We start from the raw sequence: 19499 nt of genomic DNA, 5'->3' as shown, positions 1-19499 counted from the left end.
CTGGGCGGGGAACTAGGATCCCACATGGTGCCGTCAAAAAAATAATAATAATAAAAAAATAAAGTATATGGTAGGATGAATTTTGATATATGTTATATGGCTGTGAAACTATCACCATGATCAAGCTAATTACCGCTAAAGTTTCCTCGTGCCCGTTGGTAATCCCTGCCCCCATTCTGCAATAGCTTATCTACTTTCTGCCACTATAGATTAGTTTTCATTTTCTAGAGTTTTACATAAATGGAACCATACTCTTTTTTTTTTTTTTTTTTGGTCTGACATCTTTCGCTCAGCATAATTTTTCTGAGGCTCATCCAGGTTGTTGCCTGTATTAATAGTTTGCCCTTTTTATTGCTGAGTAATATTCCATTGTATGAATATACCACAGTTTATCTAACTGTTCCCCAGTGAAGGACATTTGGATTGTTTCCAGTTTTAAGCAATTATGAATAACACTGCTAAAAAGCTTCATGAACAAGTATGAGCATATAAGTTTTCATTTCTCTAGGTAAACACCTAGAAGTGGGTATGGTAAGTATACATTTAACTTTAAAAGAAACTGCTAAACTGGTTCCCAAAGTGGTTCTACCATTTTGCTTGCTCACCAGAAATGTATAAGAGTTCCAGTTGCTTCACCTCCTCTCCAGGAATAGGTGTTATCAGTATTTTTTATTTTAGCTATTCTGATAGAGGTATAATAATATCTCCATTGTAGTATTAATTTACATTTCCCTAATGACTGCTGATGTTGAGAATCTTTTCATGTGTATATTTGCCATCCTTATATCTTCTTTGGTGACAGTCTTTCAAATCTTTTGCTTATATTTTAAATTGGGTTTTGTTTTCTTAATTGTTGAGTTTTGAGTTCATTATATATTCTGTATACAAGTCCTTTGTCAGATATATGATTGACAAATACTTCTTCCCAATCTTTTTATTCTCTTAACAATGTTTTTCAAAGGGCAGAAGTTCTTAATTTTGATAAAGTCTCATTTATTAATTTTTTTATGGATCCTACTTTCTGTGGTATAACTGACCCAAGGTCACAAAGGTTTTCTTCTATGTTTTCTTCCAGAAGTTATGTAATTTTAAGTTTTATATTTAGGTCTATAATCCATTTTGAGTTAATTTTTATGTATGAGGCAAGGTTTGGAATGATGTTTACTTTTTTGCATGTGGATATGCAATAGTTCCAGCACCAGTTATTGAAATGACTGGCCTTTCTCTACTGAATTGCCCTTGCACCTTTGTGCAAAAGCCAGTTGGCCATATATTTGTGGGTATATTCTAAATTCTCCATCTGTTCCATTGATCTATCTTTATACTAATGTCACATTGTCTTGATTACTATAGCTTTATTGTTAGCCTTGAAATCCAACTCTATTCTTTTTCTAAGAAAGATAAGAACTTTAGAATGAACTTAAGTTTTACAGTGTTTATCAATTTCTGGGTTTTAAAAGTCTAGTAGTGTGCTTTTGATTGGGATTGCATTGATTTTATAGATCTATTTGGGGAGAACTGACATCTTAACAATTTTGAGTCTCCTGATCCATGAACACAGTATATCTCTCCATATATGTAGGTCTCTCTCAGCAATGTTTTTTCAGCATACACGTCTTAGACTCCTTTTGTGAGGTTTAATTTTAAGTAGTTGATATTCTTATGCACTTGTAAATGCTGATGTTTATATAAGTTCAGTTTCCAGTTGTTTGTTGAAATTATTTAGAAATACAGTTGATTATTAATATTGATCTTGTATCCTGCAGCCTCGCTAAACTCCGTTATTAGTTTTGCAGCTTTTTGGTAGATTCCATAGAATTTTCTATATGGATAATTATGTTGTCTGAGAATAAAGACAGCTTTACTTCTTGTCCAGTCTGACTTCCTCTTATATTTTTTTCTTGCCTTATTGTGCTGGCTAGAAGCAATACGTAGCTGAATAAAAATAGTGAAAATGGACAACCTTGCTTTGTACTTGGTCTTAGAGGAAAGACAGTCAGTCTTTCCCATTAAGTATGATGTTAGCTTTAAGTTTTTCATAGATGTCTTTTCTCAAGTTGAGAAGTTCCCTACTTTGCTGAGAGTTGCTTTTTTAAAAATCAGAAATGGATTTTGAATTCTGTCAAATTATTTTTCTACATCTACTGAGATATTCATATGGTTTTTCTTTTAAGTCTGTTAATATGGTGAATTACATTGATTGATTTTCAAATATCAAACTAACCTTGCATTCTTGGGGTAAACCGACTTGCTCATTATTTATTATCTTTTATAAATATTGTTAAATATTATCTTTTATAAATATTGTTAAATAAATATTGTTAGATTCTATTTGCTAAAATTTGCTTAAGAATTTTTGCATCTATACTCATGAGAGATATTGATCTCTAGTTTTCTTTTCTTGTAATATTTTTGTCTAGTTCTGGTATCAGAGTAATGCTGGTCTCATGGAATGAGTTGGGATATAGTCCATCCTTTTCAATTTACTTGAAGTGTTCGTGTGTAGAGTTGGTATTATTTCTTCCTTAAATATTTGATAGAATTCACCATCTTGGATTGAAATTTTCTTTGTGGGAAGATTTTTAACCACTAATTCAATTTATTTAATAGATGTAGAGTTATACAGGTTATCTATTTTTTTTATTAAATGGTAAATTGCATCAAAGAATCTTTCCATTTCCTCTAATTTGGTCATATTTATTGGCACACAGTTGTTCTTGATATTCCCTTATAATACTTTTATTCCATAATATCTATGGAATCTGTAGTGATATCACCTCTCTCAATCCTGATATTAGTAATGTGTGTCTTCTTTCTCTTCTTTTCCTGATCAGTCTGGCTAGAGGTTTATCAATTTTATTGAACTTCTCAAAGAACCAGCTTTTAATTTCATGGATATTTCTCCATTGTTTTTCTGTTTTCTATTTCACTAATTTCTTCTCTAATCTTTATAATTTACACTTTTCTGCTTAGTTTAGGTTTAATTTGCTGTTTTTTCTAGTTGCTTAAGGTGGTGTCTAAAGCCATTGGTTTGAGACCTTTCTTCTTCTATACTCTAAGTGTTTAGTGGTATAAATTTCCCTATAAATATATTTTGGCTGAATTTCACAAATTTTGATATGTTGTGTTTTCATTTAGTTCCAAATATTTCCTAATTGCCCTAATTCTCCTTAGACCTGTAGGTTATTTGGAAGTATGCAAATTTGTTCCCAAATAATTGGCTATTTCCCAGATATCTTTCTGTTACTAACATCTAGCTTAATTCCACTGTGATCAAATTACACACTCTTCTGATTTGGATATTTTTTAATTTCTTAAGGCTTATCTTATAGCTAGAATATGGTCTATTTTGGAAAATTTTCTGTGTGCTCTTGAAAAGAATATATACTCTGACATTGTTCAGTGGAATGTCAATTAAGTCTAATTGGTTGATAGCATTGCTCAAGTCTTCTATATCCTCACTGATTTTTCTGTCTTACTTGTTCCCTCAATTATTGAGAGAAGGGTTTTGAAATCTCCAACTATAATTATAGGTTTGTTTCTTTCTCTTCTACAATTCTAAATATCCCACTGCCAAGGCTACACATGATACCAATTAATTCAGAATCTCTGGGGGCGTGACCCAGGCATCAGTATTTTTTTTAACTCCCCGAGTGATTCCAATGTGTAGTCAAGTTTGAGAACCACTGCCTTATGCAGTCCACATTGCGGATTCAACAGATTCTCAAATGCATTATCTTATTTAATCTTCATGCCTGCCTTTGAGGTAGACGTTATTCGTTCCTATTTTACAGGAAATGAAATTGAGTCATAGACAGTTGTCCAACATCACACAGTTGATCAGAGGGCCTAGCTGGGACTTAAACCCAGGTTACCTAACTCAAAGTTTTTTACTTTGAGGTACTTATATTTTGTTCTGTGAGATGCGTTTATTGACTCGAATTCTGTCTGTATTTCCATCCTGCTCCCCTAACACACTCTTTTGGGTTGTGGGCAGAGTCGTGTCTAACCCTAAACTTATAATTTTCACTGGACCTACCACAGTATCTGTACCCTGGAGATGATTTTAAGGCTTTTTGTTTTCTCTTGAAAGATCTAAGTATCTGGGTTCATCTGACCACATAGTAGTCATCAATCTGCCTTTTTCATGGTCCATCCACAATCTAAGGTTTAAATCAACTGTAATTAACACTGGCACTTAACACAGACTCTTCTCCTAAAACCTTCTCAGGTTGTAGACTGTCAGCCTGCTTCACTCCATCAATACACGACATTGGCAGCCTGGGACCAGAATTTGTCCTGAGCTGCCCATGCAAGTTTGGGGCAAGATTATAAGGGAAGAGCAGCTTGGGGTGGATGCATCTCCTGTGGGTAAAGGGTGTTTTGTTTGAGTGCTTCCAAGTGCTGGTACGCTATGATTAATTAAGTTGGCCAAGGGTTAATATTTAAAAATCAGGAATGATTTGAACCATTCCTCTAGGTGAGTTGCTCAGCTGCCTTCAGGGAAGGCACCCAAAATGGACCATTAATGTTAGAGAAAGGCTAATATAGGATGCCTCTTTGGCTCTCTCTTTTTGTTCACAGGTATCATCAGACTCAATATAGACTAATGAATGGATGTGAGTTTGTTCCTTTTTGTAAATATTGAACTATGCAAATCCTTTCCCCCACTGCCTCTTGGACCTATTTCCTGTATCTGTTATCTTTAGATTCTCTCATCTGACTCCTACTATTGTCAATTAGTCACATTCTGAGCTCAAGATTTGATAGTTGCTGATGTGACTTCCTTTAGTTTTTGAATATTTTTTCACTTACTGCCCAAAGTTAAAACAACCACAACAAGTTAAGGAGCTTGAGTATTCTTTTTTTTTTAAAGAATTATTTATGGGCTTCCCCGGTGGCACAGTGGTTGAGAGTCTGCCTGCCGATGCAGGGGATGCGGGTTCGTGCCCCGGTCTGGGAAGATCCCACGTGACGTGGAGCGGCTGGGTCCATGAGCCATGGCCGCTGAGCCTGCGCGTCCGGAGCCTGTGCTCCACAACGGGAGAGGCCACAACAGTGAGAGGCCCGCGTACTGCAAAAAAAAAAAAAAAAAAAAAAAAAAAGAATTACTTATTACTAAAATAAGTCTACAACAACACTAAAGGTATTTAAAAAGAAAAACATCACTCATTTTTCCACCATTTAACACAACCACTTTCCCTTCTCCCAAATTTCCTTTCAGTCTTCAGTCAGATATAGAAATTACATTATTATAATATAATTACATAATTTTAATGTTCATATAATTTTTGTGTTCCACTTTTTTAGCATCACTTAATAAACACTTTCCTTGTATAGTCTTCCTAATCATCATTTTTTGTGGCTACATGGTTTTCCACAGATATATCATAATTTTTTTAACCATTCCTCTGCTATGTTTCCAATTTTCACTATTACAAGTGATTCTCCCATAAATATCTATATACGTATAAAGATTTCCTCCCCCCTTCTTCTTTTGAATTATTTCCTTTGTAGAAATTTCCAGGAGTGCTATTACCATACTGAAGGATTTGAATGATTTTCAGGGATTATGAGCCCTTAAAAAGGCAGCACCAAAGAGTTCATAGCCCACGTCATCTCTTGATTTGTTGAATTGATTATGATATGGAAGAGCCAAGTTACTTCCTAAAGCACCATTCATTGTCCAATCTTATCCCACAGAGCAGCTTGAGCAATACAAATAAAGGCATCTCCATCATCTTATTCTTTAGTCCACTGAAACCCACTTAAAAAAAAAAAATTCCTCACACATTTTAAGTGATGAGATGAGCTTTTGGAATAAGTTTTAAGAAACTCCAGAACAAAATCATAGGCAAATCAAGGAGGCACCTCCTGAGATAAATCCTGTCTTAGCAATGAAATGAGGACACACTATGTGCATGGCAGGGGGACAGTAGGAAGAAGTTGCAGGTCAGTTATGACTGGAACGTCTGTGTCACAGTTGTCCCCTGCAAACTGGTTTCTGGGAGCTGGGTCAAAGCAGCCTGAGCTGAAAGCCAAACACAGACAGCAGCTGTTGAGGATGTAAAGTCTCTGGTTGGGGTGGATAGGGAGCTGGGTGTGGTCACCCATAGGCCAATTTCCACCCCACCCTGCAAGCCCAGGGACGGCGGTTGAGAAGAGGGAACTTCCTGTGTTGCATTCCGGTGCTCCTTTCTGGGCTTAGTGGGAATCTGCGAGAATGCTGGAGACTGGCTGCCAGGCCTGACTGCCCTACACACACTCCCTCAACCGTGTTCCGCTGCAAGACACCGAGGCTTCTGAGAATGCCACATCCAGGGAGCCAGGATGCACGACTGACCTGGACGGCTGCACTGTCCTGGCCATAGCCCTGGATATAAAGTACAAGTAAATCCCACTACCATTCTCGAGGGACTGAGGGAAACTGCAGGGAGCACGTGGATCTTTCCTGCCCTTCACAAGTAAGCGCTAAGCCGCCAGGTCGATGCCAGCCCCTTCCGCGATTTCCCAGAACGTCTGACAAGAGCCCGCAGGCTGCATCACTGAGCAAGGAATCTTCATTATTCATTTCAACATCACTCTTCTTGGAAACCCTGACTGTTCCACTCTCCAGAAATAATCCATCAAACTTTTCCCTTTGTTGAAGTCACACTGCAAAAACTCCCATAATCAAATTCCCCACGTTCGGATCCCTGCTGACGTTATGTAATAACAGAGTCCAGAGAGAAAAGAGTGGGTCAGACTATTTTTTTCTCTCTTTCTCTCTCTGTCTTTTAACTTTGTATCATGAAACGTTTCAAACACACACAAAGTGAGACAGAATGGAATAGTGAACCCCCATGTTCCTACCACCCAGTTTGAACAATCTCTACAGGTGCCAATCTTGTTGCAACTAGCACCCTACTTCTGTCTCCTTCCCCCACAAATATGCACATTTTTTTAACTGGAATTTTTAAAAGCAAGCTCCAGACACAATGTCATTTTACTCATAAATACTTCAGTATGCATCTCTATCTAAAAAGGACTTTCTTTTTCGACATAACCTCTATAGGCACTAGTATTTAGCAACTACTGGTATTTTTATGGTATTGATATTTAGTGCAAGGTGTGACAATAAGCCCTTTTACACAATTTAGTTAATGAAATCTCAGCTTAGCAGAGAAGCACCTTGGAAATTCACAACCTCCCTGGGAGAAAGAAATGCTCTGGCCTTGAGAACATTGCTATTTGCATTTTACTCATGAAGAAATCTGCTCAGCCAACTCAGGGTAAGCTGTGGAGAGGCTGCAGTCCAAGAGACGGCAGAGCTTGGAACAAGAGGCGTGTCAGAGCCTGACTGGCTCCATCCACCCTGGATATTCAAGGTATTAAAAGGACAAAGCTTCCTCATCGGAAAACTTCCTTTAAAAAAAAGACAAAAACAAAAATCCTTCCTCACACCCATAAATTACATTTTCAAGATAGAAGCACGCAGGCTTCTTAAAAAAAGTAGTGCCTTAAAAAAACAAACAAACAAACCCCACCATTCATAAAAAGAGTTTTGAAAAATCCAAATTATGTTTCTACTTATCAAGTGCGTGTGCATAGGGAGCATTAGAGGAATGTTGCTTCAAGCCTAAGCAATCTCAGTGTAAGTATTTCTGTTTGCTGTGTGCTCTTCCTTTGCAATCTCTGCACCTAATCTATGTACCTGCACTCAGGAGATACCTGCAGAGGAGCAGGACTCACCCTAGGAAAGGTTCGACTGCACAGCATAGCCTTGGGGTGTGTCTCTGCCTCAAGAACAGGTTGATAAACCCACTCTCAGTCACACAGGCTTTGGCCTTCTAACTCCAGCCTCCTAGACTCAAAACCCCAGGTGAGCCTCGAGAGACAGTCGCCGCGTACTGCTGATTTTCCCTGATGATTGATTGCCCTTACTTTATGCAAGATTGCTCAGTTTGGATGGATGCCCTCCCTCCTCAGGTCCAGTTCACCATGGCTGGAGATTGGGATGTGTGACACAAAGGAGCTGCCACCCACCATTGTGGGTGAGGACACTGCATGAGGAGGGAGACAGATATTGTAACCCTGTCAGCACTGTACATAGTGCCCACTGAAAACTGAGCTACTTTCATAAGCTTCAATAGATGTTCCCTCCACGTGGCCCACTCTTGCGATGTCTGTGTGACTTGCCCCTTTGCCACCTTCACGTCTTTCAAGTCTCTGCACAACTACCCCATTATCAGAGGGGCCTTCCTCCCACTCCCCACATCAAATGCTGCTCTTCAACCCTTTCTTCTGCCTTGTCTGTCTCTAGACCACTTATCACAACCAGATACATGGTTATCATTTGTTGTCTGTTTTGGTCGTTGTAATATCCCTTGAACCTAGATCAGTGCCTAGAACGTCCAGCAAGGGTTCACCACATTTGTACAGAATGAATGACCTCCTTAAGAGCAAGACTGAGACAGCAGAAGCAAGAAGAACTACAATCCTGCAGCCTGTGGAACAAAAACCACATTCACAGAAAGATAGACAAGATGAAAAGGCAGAGGGCTATGTACCAGATGAAGGAACAAGATAAAATGCCAGAAAAACAACTAAATGAAATAGAGATAGGCAATGTTCCAGAAAAAGAATTCAGAATAATGATAGTGAAGATGATCCAGGACCTTGGAAAAAGAATGGAGGCAAAGATCAAGAAGATGCAAGAAATGTTTAACAAAGACCTAGAAGAATTAAAGAACAAACAAACAGAGATGAAGAACACAATAACTGAAATGAAAAATACACTAAAAGGAATCAATAGCAGAATAACTGAGGCAGAAGAATGGATAAGTGACCTGGAAGACAGAATGGTGGAATTCACTGCTGTGGAAGAGAATAAAGAAAAAAGAATGAAAAGAAATGAAGACAGCCTAAGAGACCTCTGGGACAACATTAAATGCACCAACATTCGCATTATAGGGGTCCCAGAAGGAGACGAGAGAGAGAAAGTACCAGACAAAATATTTGAAGAGATTATAGTCAAAAACTTCCCTAACATGGGAAAGGAAATAGCCACCCAAGTGCAGGAAGTGCAGAGAGTCCCATACAGGATAAATCCAAGGAGAAACATGCTGAGATGCATAGTAATCAAACTGGCAAAAATTAAAGACAAAGAAAAATTATCGAAAGCAGCAAGGGAAAAATGACAAATAACATACAAGGGAACTCCCATAAGGTTAACAGCTGATTTCTCAGCAGAAACTCTACAAGCTAGAAGGAAGTGACATGATATACTTAAAAGTGATGAAAGGGAAGAACCTACAACCAAGATTATTCTACCTGGCAAGGATCTCATTCAGATTCAATGGAGAAATCAAAACCTTTACAGACAAGCAAAAGCTAAGAGAATTCAGCACCACCAAACCAGCTCTACAACAAATGCTAAAGGAACTTCTCTAAGTGGGAAACACAAGAGAAGAAAAGGACCTACAAAAACAAACCCCCCAAAATTAAGAAAACGGTAATAGGAACATACATAACAAATATTAACTTAAAGGTGAATGGATTAAATACTCCAACCAAAAGACACAGGCTTGGGCTTCCCTGGTGGCGCAGTGGTTGAGAGTCCGCCTGCCGGTGCAGGGGACACGGGTTCGTGTCCTGGTCTGGGAGGATCCCACGTGCCGCGGAGCGGCTGGGCCCGTGAGCCATGGCCGTTGAGCCTGCGCGTCCGGAGCCTGTGCTCCGCGGCGGGAGAGGCCACGACAGTGAGAGGCCCGCATACCGCAAAAAAAAAAAAAAAAAAAAAAAAAAAAAAGACACAGGCTTGCTGAATGGATACAAAAACAAGACCCATATATATGCTGTCTTCAAGAGACCCACTTCAGACCTAGGGATACATACACACTGAAAGTGAGGGAATGGAAAAGATATTCCATGCAAATGGAAATCAAAAGAAAGCTGGAGTAACAATACTCATATCAGATAAAATAGACTTTAAAATAAAGAATGTTACAAGAGACAGGGAAGGACACTACGTAATGATCAAGGGCTCAATCCAATAAGAAGATATAATAATTATAAATATATATGCACCCAACTTAGGAGCACCTCAATACATAAGGCAACTGCTAACAGTTCTAAAAGAGGAAATCGACAGTAACACAATAATAGTGGGGGACTTTAACACCTCACTTACACCAATGGACATCATCCAAACAGAAAATTAATAAGGAAACACAAGCTTTAAATGACACAATAGACCAGATAGATTTAATTGATATTGATAGGACATTCCATCCAAAAACAGCAGATTACACTTTCTTCTCAAGTGCACACGGAACATTCTCCAGGATAGATCACATCTTGGGTCACAAATCAAGCCTCAGTAAACTTAAGAAAATTGAAATCATATCAAGCATCCTTTCTGACCACAATGCTATGAGATTAGAAATCAATTACAGGGAAAAAAACGTAAAAAACACAAACACATGGAGGCTAAACAATACATTACTAAATAACCAAGAGATCACTGAAGAAATCAAAGAGGAAGTCAGAAAATACCTAGAGACAAATGACAATGAAAACATGACGATCCAAAACCTATGGGATGCAGCAAAAGCAGTTCTAAGTTGGAAGTTTATAGCTATACAAGCCTACCTCAAGAAATAAGAAACATCTCAAATAAACAATCTAACGTTACACCTAAAGGAACTAGAGAAAGAAGAACAAGCAAAACCCAAAGTTAGCAGAAGGAAAGAAATCATAAAGATTAGAGCAGAAATAAATGAAATAGAAACAAAGAAAACAATAACAAAGATCAAAACTAAAAGCTGGTTCTTTGAGAAGATTAACAAAATTGATAAACCATTAACCAGACTCATCAAGAAAAAGAAGGAGAGGACTAAAATCAATAAAATTAGAAATGAAAAAGGAGAAGTTACAACAGACACTGCAGAAATACAAAGCCTCCTAAGACACTACTACAAGCAACTCTATGCCAATAAAATGGACAACCTGGAAGAATTGGACAAATTCTTAGAAAGGTATAACCTTCCAAGACTAAACCAGGAAGAAATAGAAAATATGAACAGACCAATCACAAGTAATGAAATTAAAACTGTGATTAAAACTCTTCCAACAGGGCTTCCCTGGTGGTGCAGTGGTTGAGAGTTTGCCTGCCGATGCAGGGGACACGGGTTTGTGCCCCGGTCCGGGAAGATCCCACATGCCGCAGAGCGGCTGGGCCCGTGAGCCATGGCCGCTGAGCCTGCGCGTCTGGAGCCTGCGCTCCGCAACGGGAGAGGCCACAACAGTGAGAGGCCCGCGTACCGGAAAAAAAAAAAAACTTCCAACAAACAGAAATCCAGGACCAGATGGCTTCACAGGTGAATTTTATGAAACATTTAGAGAAGAGCTAACACCCATCCTTCTCAAACTCTTCCAAAAAATTGCAGAGGAAGGAGAACTCCCAAACTCATTCTATGAGGCCACCATCACCCTGATACCAAAACCACACAAAGATACTACAAAAAAAGAAAATTACAGACAAATATCACTGATGAATACAGATGCAAAAATCCTCAGCAAAATACTAGCAAACAGAATCTAACAACACATTAAAAGGATCATACACCATGATCAAGTGGGATTTATCCCAGAGATGCAAGGATTCTTCAATATATGCAAATCAATCAGTGTGATACACCATATTAACAAAATGAAGAAGAAAAACCATATGATCATCTCAATAGAGGCAGAAAAAGCTTTTGACAAAATTCAACACCAATTTATGATAAAAACTCTCCAGAAAGTGGGCATAGAGGGAACCTACCTCAACATAATAAAGGCCATATACAACAAACCCACAGCAAACATCATTCTCAATGGTGAAAAACTGAAAGCATTTCCTCTAAGATCAGGAACAAGACAAGGATGTCCACTCTCACCACTGTTATTCAACATAGTTTTGGAAGTCCTAGCCACGGCAATCAGAGAAGAAAAAGAAATAAAAGGAATACAAATTGGAAAAGAAGAAGTAAAACTGTCACTCTTTGCAGATGACATGATACTATACATAGAGAATCCTAAAGATGCCACCAGAAAACTACTAGAGCTAATCAATGAGTTTGGTAAAGTTGCAAGATACAACATTAATGCACAGAAATCTCTTGCATTCCTATACACTAATGATGAAAAATCTGAAAGAGAAATTAAGGAAACACTCCCATTTACCATTGCAACAAAAAGAATAAAATACCTAGGAATAAACTTACCTAGGGAGACAAAAGACCTGTAATGCAGAAAACTATAAGACACTGATGAAAGAAATTAAAGATCATACCAATAGATGGAGAGATATACCATGTTCTTGGATTGGAAGAATCAATATTGTGAAAATGACGATACTACCAAAAGCAATCTACAGATTCAATGCAATCCCTATCAAATTACCAATGGCATTTTTTATGGAACTAGAACAAAAAAATCTTAAAATTTGTATGGAAACATAAAAGACCCCGAATAGCCAAAGCAGTCTTGAGGGTAAAAAACAGAGCTGGAGGAATCAGACTCCCTGACTTCAGACTATACTACAAAGCTACAGTAATCAAGACAATATGGTACTGGCACAAAAACAGAAATATAGATCAATGGAACAGGATAGAAAGCCCAGAGATAAACCCACGCACCTATGGTCAACTAATCTATGACAAAGGAGGCAAGGATATACAATGGAGGAAAGATAGTCTCTTCAATAAGTGGTGCTGGGAAAACTGGACAGCTACATGTAAAAGAATGAAATTAGAACACTCCCTAACACCATACATAAAAATAAACTCAAAATGGATTAGAGACCTAAATGTAAGACTGGGCACTATAAAACTCTTAGAGGAAATCATAGAAAGAACACCTTTTGACATAAACCACAGCAAGATATTTTTTGATCCACCTCCTAGAGTAATGGAAATAAAAACAAAAATAAACAAATGGGACCTAATGAAACTTAAAAGCTTTTGCACAGCAAAGGAAACCATAAACAAGACAAAAAGACAACCCTCAGAATGAGAGAAAATATTTGCAAATGAATCATTGGACAAAGGATTAATCTCCAAAATATAACAAACAGCTCATGCAGCTCAATATTAAAAAAACAAACAACCCAATCCAAGAATGGGCAGAAGACCTAAATAGACATTTCTCCAAAGAAGATATACAGATTGCTGGGGGTGGGGGGTTGTGTTGGGATGAATTGGGAGATTGGGATTGACGTGTGTACACTGATGTGTGTAAAATGGATGACTAATAAGAAAATAAATAAATAAACATTAAAAAAATTTTTTTTTAATTTTTAAGTGGGAAAAAAAAAAAGAGCAAAACCTTGTCCTCTTCTCCTACCACATCCGACTGATAAGAGCAGGCCAACTGAAAACAGATGCTCCTTGCTGAGCAGGGGCTCTGTAAGAAATCCATGGGGAGATACAGATGAGCTTTCCAGAGCCAACACTCACCGCAAAAACCTAGCTGTTCTAGTAGGAATGTCAATTTCTTAAATCTGTATCTACTGTGACTACCTTTGAGCTTGGGACCACCAGCTCATCCTTTGTTCTTACCCTTCAGGGTCTATGTGAAGCTTCCCAGTGGCCTGAGTAATAAACTTTCAGGCACGTATGCTTTAATAATAATACATCCCTCTCAGAGCTACACAACTGAAAGGTGTTCCTTCAACAACAGAAAAATTTATTGCTTTCTTCCCCCACAGAAAAACCACAAAAATATTTTCTTCTTGCCTTCAGCAGTGAGTTCCAAGTTTCATTAGAGAACCGGCCAGATGCTTCCTCCTAGCTTGTATGGGAAGAAATTAAGATAAAGGGCATTTGAAACTCTACCTCTGCACACCTGCCTCATACCTTATTCCCTCATGACAGGTCTTCTTCCTGTTTTCCCGGGGTTGGGGATGTAGAGCTGTGTATGACCTGCTTCCTCCGGCAGCTGGGGCTCTGGAGCCCCCCTGCCCCCTTTCCTTCTGGTTTTAATAATAGATGGCTCTTATTGAATTGTGCACCTGCCATAAACCAGACACTGCACTGTACAAATTGTTTCAAATTCTTAACCCCCAAACTGGAAAAGGGCTGTAACCTGAGTGTCTGCTGCCTAGACAGCCCCTCTATCCATAAAAGCAGACTCTATCTTTCTGTCTCTGTCACTAAGAATCACTTTGCTCCAGTATATTTGCAGAAAGGGATGGGTCTCTCATCTCCAAAGCCAGTCCAGGCTGCTGCCTATGCCTCTGCTTTCACCTGCCCTTAAACTCCACACTCAGCCAGGGTCTCTGCTCGCTAGAGTGTGGGTCTTGGCCTGTGTTCCGGGGCTGCCATCTTCCCTGGACATGACACCGATGGTGCCTCGGGGATGTGGTAGGCAGGACAATGGCCCCCAAGAATGTCCACATTCTGGAATCTGTGAATATGTTACCTTACGTGGCAAAAGGACTTTGCAGATGTGATTAAGTTAAGGACCTTGAGTTGGGGAGATTGTCCTGGAATATCTGGGTGAACACGATGTAACCACAAGGGTCCTTATAAGAGAAAGAGAGTAAGAGTCAGAGAGGGAGATGTGACAGTGTAAGCAGAGGTCAGAGGGATGTGAGGAAAAGGCCAAGGAATGCGGACTGTGCTTAGAAGCTGAAAAGGGCAAGAAAACAGATTCTTGCCTGGTGCCTTCAGAAGGAATGCAGCCCTGCAGATGCCTTGATTTTAGGTCTTCTAACCTGCAGACCAGTAAGGTAATAAATTTGTGGCATTGGTGACAGTTTGTTATACCAGCCATGGGAAACTAATACAAGGGACAATGCAGGGAAGCCACATTTGCCTTTGTTGTGTTGTCACCTAATTCTACACCTCTAACGTGTATGTGTAAGCCACCTCATTGAAAATTTGGGGATATGTAGAAGGGGAAAAAATCTGAATATTAAATATGATTGTTCCCAGAGGCCAAGGGGAGAAGGAAAAAACCTTAGCAGGGTGTCTTCATAGGCATGGCCCATTTCCTATCCTTAATGACCAGCCCCAAGGCCCAACCTCTGTTTCTTCTTTTCCTCTGTGAGCCTACTTTTCTCCATGGCAAAATTCATTCATTCAATAAATGTTTACTAAATACCAACGATGTCCCAGGCACGTTCTAAGTGCTGGGATTAAAGCACACAAAAGACAAAGAATACAAGCTATCACTATGTTTACATTTTAATGCAACCCCCCCAACCCAGCCCATGAAATCCTCACTCAACAAGATCCAACCCAACCTTACCTCTTACCACAAATAGGATCATCTGTAAGGTAAAGATACTCCACAGCCATGCATTTCTCAAAGTCTGAATTACTCAGTTAGAAATAATGCCATGTAGTTAGATGAGGCCCAGAACAGTCCAAGGGAGGCTTCATTTCTCCAGTTCTTGTTCTCTTCAGGGTCTCTCTGCCAGCGTGTAGTCAGGATACCCTCCTCATTCTTCCTGTGGTCTTCTGATTGCTTGTAACTCTCAGATATCTCTCTCTCTCTCTCTCTCACACACACACACACACCCCAAAGACAAACCATTAGTCTCAGTCCAAATCCATATTAAGGAAGGGAGGGGAGAATCTTCCAACACATATTCCAATCTTCCAACATATTCTCCCCAACTAAATCTAAATGGGGGCATGCCTTATTTTTGTCATGCAAAGCAGCTCCAATTCCCCTTTTCTCAGCTCCCACCTGTAGACTATGCCCAGGGCCTACCCGTGCACTAGAAATGCTGCCCATCACGGTACCTTTCTAAACAGAAAGACCTCTACTCCTTACATCATCCCCTGCTATGCAGAAACTCGGTAGATGTGCCTTTTTGATACATTGAGCCACATCACATTCCTACCTATGATTTCCTCCCCTCACAGATTCCATTAGGATGTGACTCTGCACCCTCTGTCCCCCATCCACAGCAAGCCCTCAAGAGTTGAGACTTCCCTTCTAGTTATAGAAAGGAGCCCCCAAGGGAAAATACCTTCTTTTCATAACTGATACACAATCCTCTCTTCCTTCTCCTCTCCTATGGTCTTTTCCTAACGAAGGATGCACAGGCACCATCAAGCAAATACTTTTGATTAAAGCAAATGTCAGCTCTCTGGGCGCTGAGGAATTTCAGAAGGAAGAAATGTTATTGGTAAAATCCAATTAAGCTTACCACCATTAGCTGTGTAATGCTGGTTGCAGAGTAATTACTGTAATAGAAATAATAATGCATTGATTATGTGTTTACTGGGTACCAGGGACTTTACTGAATGTTTTTCTTGCCTTAGCTCATTTAGTCCTCATCAATGAGTTTAGGGTGATTTTTTTTTTTTTTCTTTTGCGGTACGTGGGCCTCTCACTGCTGTGGCCTCTCCCGTTGTGGAGCACAGGCTCTGGACGCACAGCCTCAGCGGCCATGGCTCACAGGCCCAGCCACTCTGCGGCATGTGGGATCTTCCCGGACCGGGGCACGAACCCGTGTCCCCTGCATTGGCAGGAGGACTCTCAACCACTGTGCCACCAGGGAAGCCCCAGTTCAGGGTGATTTTTATCCACATTTTACAGCTGAGGAATTTGAGACTGTGAGGGGTTAAGAAAATTGCTCCAAGGTCACATTGGGAATTGGTGGCCGAGCTGGAGTTCAAAGAGGTTCACCTAACAGTCACTGCTGTGCTGTGCTTTAGTGACTGGAATCCTACCCAGGGTAGTACCTTCTATCTCCATTTGCATTTTTAAGTGAAAATAATAAAGGAGGAAAGGAAGGAAAGGACAGGTTTCATGAGCAAATTTGAGCACCCTGAGAATTATAGATAGGTGAAAAGAAACCTGAAGCCAGGAATCAGAAATACTTTTTAAATTACAGCTAATTGAGCAATGGTAAGTTTGGAAATTTGTGGTTTAGAGTCAAGAGTGGTGTAAGGACCAGTGGCAACATTTATTTTGAAAGTGTCAAGAACTGCCACCTCCATTTAGAAGCTTTTAATAAATGAGAGTCTAAAATACTCTGAAGAGAATCCCAGCAGACACTACAAGCCAAGAATCCTTGGCTCACAAAATAATGGGGGCTGCTTCTTCCCAAGTTACCATGCACAGAAGCAAAACTTGGCAGAATTGGAGACAAAGGATTTTGATCTCGTTCCTACCATTGCAAAACAAACCACTGGGTTACCTCTACTGCCACTCCTTAGTACCGAGACTCTGCTAGGCACTAAGAGAATCCCGTTTAGCTTTCTGCCCAGGGAAATCAGCTCCTCTGGAGGCAGCCCCCCAAAGACCTAAGTGCAGAATATCTTCTACCCCTATTCATTTTCTGCAGACTTCTGTTTCTTGAGGAAATCTTCCACGTGTAATTGAGCCGCTACTCTGACACCATTTTCATTGAGTAACTCATGGTGATGTCACACCAGCTAGGCACTAGGGGAAGCCCTGCTTTTATGGATTGGCTCTTAATTTAGGAATTTTTATTTTCTGACCTCCCTCCCTTTTTTGCTGGACTCCACTGCATTTGAGCAGGATGCCTGAGTGATGAAGTGTTGCCTGCTTTTGAGAAAAGGAATTCCTGCTCGTTGAGAGGCAAATGGTTGAGTGAAGGCAAGATGTGAGTCCTGTAATAGTACATCTTAATTGGAGAGTTGGCAAGAGAGGAAGGATGTGTAGGCCTGGTGTGGGCTCCGTTGCTCCTAATGGGGTTCGTGGAGCTGAGCTGAGAAGATGGGTGGGGGACAGTGGGACTCACAACCACCCCCTGCTGCCACTGTCCTGTGTAGCTGGGGAGCCAGCCGCCTCCCCCCCCGGCACCTGGGCAACCACATCTAACCCACAACCCACCTTCCTCCCTCTCCTCTCTGCTGCTCTGTGCAGCGAGCCGGCAGAGGCAAGCTTGGCAAGCCTCGCCTGTAAAAGCCTAATCCAAACAGCATGTCCGCTGAGCTCAGCGGGTGACTCATGTGCAGTGATGTGTGAGGCCAACAAGTGGAGATTAGGATCTGGCCCGCCCGCCAGCCTACCCTGCACTTCCTTTGATCAACTCTGATGGTTTTTAATTCTGCAGAAGCAACTTCCTGCCAGCGGCAAGTACCTCTTGGTGGAGGTTGGAGCCATGTCGATGCTGCCCTACTTGTCGAGGCCGGCGTGTGCTGACGGCACAGGGACTGACACTCTGGGCTCACAGCCCACATGGAGCCAAGGGGGGAGGCTCTTTCGCTGAGGTGCCCATGGTGACATCAGAAGCTTGCTCCTCAGCTAACACCAGGAAGGCCATGCATGTGAGCAGCCCGGCTTCTGAACCTGATCCTGGCGTTGGTTAGACTCACCGGATAATAAAGAAAAATGGGACTCTCTCTAGGGGACTCTTTTTTTTTTTTGGTAAGCTGGGGCATCTCTAAGGACAGTGTTTGGCACAAAATGAAACACTCTCTGGGCTTTTCAGAAGTGCTTTTTCACATCTGTTTTGCTCTAAGTGGAACGCATTCGAAGTATATTACTTTCTTGAACATTTTGTCCCCCTGCTCGAGTGGAGTGTGTCTGCCTCTTGATACTTCCAAATCCCCTCGATGACCAGTGCCAGGAGCCCCTGAAATCAGGTCTCATTCTCTCTCTTCCCCTCTCGACCTTTATCTTGCTCTCTCCTTTCTCTCGCTTTTCTCAGGAAGTGGAGGAGTGATTCTCAACCTCGGCTGTAAATTAGGGAGACCCTGGGTAGGGGTGGGGGAGGTTAGGGCTTTAAAAAATCCCCAATGCCAGGCTCCGTCCCAGAATAATTCACTCAGAGTCTCTGAGGGTAGGACTAGACACCAACAGTGTTTAAAGCTCCCCGTTGTGCAGGCAAAATTGAGACTCATTGGAATTTAGGGTCACATAGCATAAGCTGTTAGCCCTAGGAATGCTTCCTGTTTCCGTCTGTCCTCCCCACCACTGTTCAATCTGAGAGACTTCCGGAGACTGGTGTATACTTTAACCAGGTTAATGGAAGGTGCTACCTAGATGGGGTAAGTAGCCTACCTATTAGGAAGAATCTGTTCATCTGATTAAAAGTATTTACCATCGCACTGAGACTTATCCCACAGTGATGGAACACCAGGAACTGAAATACAGAACAGACAGATCTTGCAGGGAAGAAGTAGGGGATGGCTCAGCACACACCACAGTGACCAGCCCAAGGGAATTTCTGGGAGACGGGTTTGTAGGTGGTGGTGATGGGCTGTGGGTAGGGCTTCTGGATAAAATAAAGGCCACTAGTTATATTTGCATTTTTTGATAAATAACGAGTAGTGCAATATTGGGGACATACTTAACACTAAAAAATTATGCATTGTTTATTTAAAATTCAAATTTAATTGGGTGTTCTATATTTTTTTTTGCTAAATCTGGAAATCCTAGTTGTGGATGGCAGACCAGAGAGGAGAATCTTGGGTATTTGAGGGAGTGGTAGGTCTCACCTGGGTGGTTACTGCCCTCCCGGGGGCGTTGGGGAAAATGTGTAGGAA

The 19499-nt window shown here is 40.7% G+C and overlaps 1 long non-coding RNA gene across 1 annotated transcript in view; it reads left to right on the top strand.

Annotated features, from left to right (window-relative positions):
- LOC117199479 (uncharacterized) overlaps positions 1-18626 on the top strand; it is a 35219-nt gene extending 16593 nt beyond the window's left edge. The window contains exon 3 of the long non-coding RNA XR_004480735.2: positions 18065-18626. This is a non-coding gene — a long non-coding RNA (uncharacterized LOC117199479). The remainder of the gene's footprint in view (positions 1-18064) is intronic.
- Positions 18627-19499: the final 873 nt, after the last annotated feature.

Source organism: Orcinus orca, chromosome 13 (genome assembly GCF_937001465.1).
Source record: "Orcinus orca chromosome 13, mOrcOrc1.1, whole genome shotgun sequence".
NCBI classification, from domain to species: Eukaryota; Metazoa; Chordata; class Mammalia; order Artiodactyla; family Delphinidae; genus Orcinus; species Orcinus orca.
This window is presented reverse-complemented; position numbering and strand designations above follow the sequence as displayed.